We start from the raw sequence: 5,000 nt of genomic DNA on the forward strand, positions 1-5,000 counted from the left end.
TCGAAAGTAGCTACGAGCCGAAAGCAACACGAGGCTCGCGTACTTTGCCGCTAGGACCGCGCGGAAGTAACTCCGAGCCGAAAGCAACACGAGGCTCGCGTACTTTGCCGCTAGGACCGCGCGGAAGTAACTCCGAGCCGAAAGCAACACGAGGCTCGCGTACTTTGCCGATCGGACCGCGCGGAAGTAACTCCGAGCCGAAAGCAACACGAGGCTCGCGTACTTTGTCGCTAGGACCGCGCGGAAGTAACTCCGAGCCGAAAGCAACACGAGGCTCGCGTACTTTGACGGTCGGACCGCTCGGAAGTAACTACGTGCAGAAAGCAACACAAAACTCGTAAACTTAGCCGCTCGTCGGCCGAAATTACGAAGAGCTCAAGAAAATAACACGAGATTTAAGAACATAGACGATCGCCAGCAGAGAGCTCGAAAAACAGCACAAAACGCGAAAATTTAACTTTTACGAGAAAATAGCTAAGATAGCTTAAAAAACAATACGGAGAACAAAAAGTTGATTGCCCGAAACGTTCGGAAGCAGCCCCGAGCAGTAGTAACACAGGGCTCGCGGACTTTGTTGTCCGAACCGCTCGAAAGTAGCTACAAGCCGAAAGCAACACGAGGCTCGCGTACTTTGCCGCTAGGACCGCGCGGAAGTAACTCCGAGCCGAAAGCAACACGAGGCTCGCGTACTTTGCCGATCGGACCGCGCGGAAGTAACTCCGAGCCGAAAGCAACACGAGGCTCGCGTACTTTGCCGCTAGGACCGCGCGGAAGTAACTCCGAGCCGAAAGCAACACGAGGCTCGCGTACTTTGCCGCTAGGACCGCGCGGAAGTAACTCCAGGCCGAAAGCAACACGAGGCTCGCGTACTTTGCCGATCGGACCGCGCGGAAGTAACTCCGACCCGAAAGCAACACGAGGCTCGCGTACTTTGCCGCTAGGACCGCGCGGAAGTAACTCCGAGCCGAAAGCAACACGAGGCTCGCGTACTTTGCCGATCGGACCGCGCGGAAGTAACTCCGACCCGAAAGCAACACGAGGCTCGCGTACTTTGCCGCTAGGACCGCGCGGAAGTAACTCCGAGCCGAAAGCAACACGAGGCTCGCGGACTTTGACGGTCGGACCGCTCGGAAGTAACTCCGAGCCGAAAGCAACACGAGGCTCGCGTACTTTGCCGATCGGACCGCGCGGAAGTAACTCCGAGCCGAAAGCAACACGAGGCTCGCGTAGCGCCCGCGCGGAAGTAACTCCGAGCCGAAAGCAACCGAGGCTCGTGTACTTTGCCGCTAGGACCGCGCGGAAGTCCGAGCCGAAAGCAACACGAGGCTCGCGTACTTTGCCGCGGACCGCGCGGAAGTAACTCCGAGCCGAAAGCAACACGAGGCTCGCGTACTTTGCCGATACCGCGCGGAAGTAACTCCGAGCCGAACCACTGCTGCGGACAGAACGCGGAAGCTAGCCGCGCTGAGCAACGGCTCTTTACTTTGCCGATCGGACGGCGCGTAACTCCGACCCGACAACACGAGGCTCGCGTACTTTGCCGCTAGGCTAACTCGAGCCGAAAGCAACACGAGGCTCGCGGACTTTGACGGTCGGACCGCTCGGAAGTAACTACGTGGTAAAAGCAACACGAGGCTCGCGTACTTTGCCGATCAAACCGCTCGGAAGTAACTACGTTCCAAAAGCAACACGAGGCTCGCGAACTTTGACGGTCGGACCGCTCGGAAGTAACTACGTGGTAAAAGCAACACGAGGCTCGCGGACTTCGCTGCGGCTAAGTCCGCGCGGCGTCGAAATTTCACCGCCGGCGCCCATATACCGCCGTGCGTTAGACCGTGCGTCGCCGACCGCCCGGCCGCTCGGTTCGGTACTGTAAGAGGTGTCGTCGCTGCGGCGACTCGTGCACAACACGGTGCATGCGAGCTCTCGGTCTGGTCGTACCGTAGCGTTACGGCGTATGTATAACCGAGCTCGGCGAAGCACTGCGGTGCGTACAAAAGTGTCGTTCGCACTAGAACGCTTTTTGAGAGAATTTAGCTTCGCGCTTACTACGAGAACTTTGGTTCTCTTTTGAGATCTTTCGGGCGTCTTGCCGACATTCGGCCAAATGTGCGCCAAGCTCTCGGCGATCGTTTCGAGGCCGGATAGCGAAGGAATTGGTGAATACGTGACGAAGAAATTTTGTATCTCGAGGACTCTGCCGTTCGTGCGGTCCGTACGTACCTCCGAGCCGTAAAACAACACGGAGCTCGAGATCTTTGACGCGGAGGTAACTACCGTGCGCCGCAGCGGCTAAGTCCGCGCGGCGTCGAAATTTCACCGCCGGCGCCCATATACCGCCGTGCGTTAGACCGTGCGTCGCCGACCGCCCGGCCGCTCGGTTCGGTACTGTAAGAGGTGTCGTCGCTGCGGCGACTCGTGCACAACACGGTGCATGCGAGCTCTCGGTCTGGTCGTACCGTAGCGTTACGGCGTATGTATAACCGAGCTCGGCGAAGCACTGCGGTGCGTACAAAAGTGTCGTTCGCACTAGAACGCTTTTTGAGAGAATTTAGCTTCGCGCTTACTACGAGAACTTTGGTTCTCTTTTTGAGATCTTTCGGGCGTCTTGCCGACATTCGGCCAAATGTGCGCCAAGCTCTCGGCGATCGTTTCGAGGCCGGATAGCGAAGGAATTGGTGAATACGTGACGAAGAAATTTTGTATCTCGAGGACTCTGCCGTTCGTGCGGTCCGTACGTACCTCCGAGCCGTAAAACAACACGGAGCTCGAGATCTTTGACGCGGAGGTAACTACCGTGCGCCGCAGCGGCTAAGTCCGCGCGGCGTCGAAATTTCACCGCCGGCGCCCATATACCGCCGTGCGTTAGACCGTGCGTCGCCGACCGCCCGGCCGCTCGGTTCGGTACTGTAAGAGGTGTCGTCGCTGCGGCGACTCGTGCACAACACGATGCATGCGAGCTCTCGGTCTGGTCGTACCGTAGCGTTACGGCGTATGTATAACCGAGCTCGGCGAAGCACTGCGGTGCGTACAAAAGTGTCGTTCGCACTAGAACGCTTTTTGAGAGAATTTAGCTTCGCGCTTACTACGAGAACTTTGGTTCTCTTTTGAGATCTTTCGGGCGTCTTGCCGACATTCGGCCAAATGTGCGCCAAGCTCTCGGCGATCGTTTCGAGGCCGGATAGCGAAGGAATTGGTGAATACGTGACGAAGAAATTTTGTATCTCGAGGACTCTGCCGTTCGTGCGGTCCGTACGTACCTCCGAGCCGTAAAACAACACGGAGCTCGAGATCTTTGACGCGGAGGTAACTACCGTGCGCCGCAGCGGCTAAGTCCGCGCGGCGTCGAAATTTCACCGCCGGCGCCCATATACCGCCGTGCGTTAGACCGTGCGTCGCCGACCGCCCGGCCGCTCGGTTCGGTACTGTAAGAGGTGTCGTCGCTGCGGCGACTCGTGCACAACACGATGCATGCGAGCTCTCGGTCTGGTCGTACCGTAGCGTTACGGCGTATGTATAACCGAGCTCGGCGAAGCACTGCGGTGCGTACAAAAGTGTCGTTCGCACTAGAACGCTTTTGAGAGAATTTAGCTTCGCGCTTACTACGAGAACTTTGGTTCTCTTTTTGAGATCTTTCGGGCGTCTTGCCGACATTCGGCCAAATGTGCGCCAAGCTCTCGGCGATCGTTTCGAGGCCGGATAGCGAAGGAATTGGTGAATACGTGACGAAGAAATTTTGTATCTCGAGGACTCTGCCGTTCGTGCGGTCCGTACGTACCTCCGAGCCGTAAAACAACACGGAGCTCGAGATCTTTGACGCGGAGGTAACTACCGTGCGCCGCAGCGGCTAAGTCCGCGCGGCGTCGAAATTTCACCGCCGGCGCCCATATACCGCCGTGCGTTAGACCGTGCGTCGCCGACCGCCCGGCCGCTCGGTTCGGTACTGTAAGAGGTGTCGTCGCTGCGGCGACTCGTGCACAACACGATGCATGCGAGCTCTCGGTCTGGTCGTACCGTAGCGTTACGGCGTATGTATAACCGAGCTCGGCGAAGCACTGCGGTGCGTACAAAAGTGTCGTTCGCACTAGAACGCTTTTTGAGAGAATTTAGCTTCGCGCTTACTACGAGAACTTTGGTTCTCTTTTTGAGATCTTTCGGGCGTCTTGCCGACATTCGGCCAAATGTGCGCCAAGCTCTCGGCGATCGTTTCGAGGCCGGATAGCGAAGGAATTGGTGAATACGTGACGAAGAAATTTTGTATCTCGAGGACTCTGCCGTTCGTGCGGTCCGTACGTACCTCCGAGCCGTAAAACAACACGGAGCTCGAGATCTTTGACGCGGAGGTAACTACCGTGCGCCGCAGCGGCTAAGTCCGCGCGGCGTCGAAATTTCACCGCCGGCGCCCATATACCGCCGTGCGTTAGACCGTGCGTCGCCGACCGCCCGGCCGCTCGGTTCGGTACTGTAAGAGGTGTCGTCGCTGCGGCGACTCGTGCACAACACGGTGCATGCGAGCTCTCGGTCTGGTCGTACCGTAGCGTTACGGCGTATGTATAACCGAGCTCGGCGAAGCACTGCGGTGCGTACAAAAGTGTCGTTCGCACTAGAACGCTTTTGAGAGAATTTAGCTTCGCGCTTACTACGAGAACTTTGGTTCTCTTTTTGAGATCTTTCGGGCGTCTTGCCGACATTCGGCCAAATGTGCGCCAAGCTCTCGGCGATCGTTTCGAGGCCGGATAGCGAAGGAATTGGTGAATACTTGACGAAGAAATTTTGTATCTCGAGGACTCTGCCGTTCGTGCGGTCCGTACGTACCTCCGAGCCGTAAAACAACACGGAGCTCGAGATCTTTGACGCGGAGGTAACTACCGTGCGCCGCAGCGGCTAAGTCCGCGCGGCGTCGAAATTTCACCGCCGGCGCCCATATACCGCCGTGCGTTAGACCGTGCGTCGCCGACCGCCCGGCCGCTCGGTTCGGTACTGTAAGAGGTGTCGTCGCT

Source organism: Cardiocondyla obscurior, unplaced genomic scaffold, assembly GCF_019399895.1.
Source record: "Cardiocondyla obscurior isolate alpha-2009 unplaced genomic scaffold, Cobs3.1 scaffold57_0_143363, whole genome shotgun sequence".
Classification (NCBI taxonomy): domain Eukaryota; kingdom Metazoa; phylum Arthropoda; class Insecta; order Hymenoptera; family Formicidae; genus Cardiocondyla; species Cardiocondyla obscurior.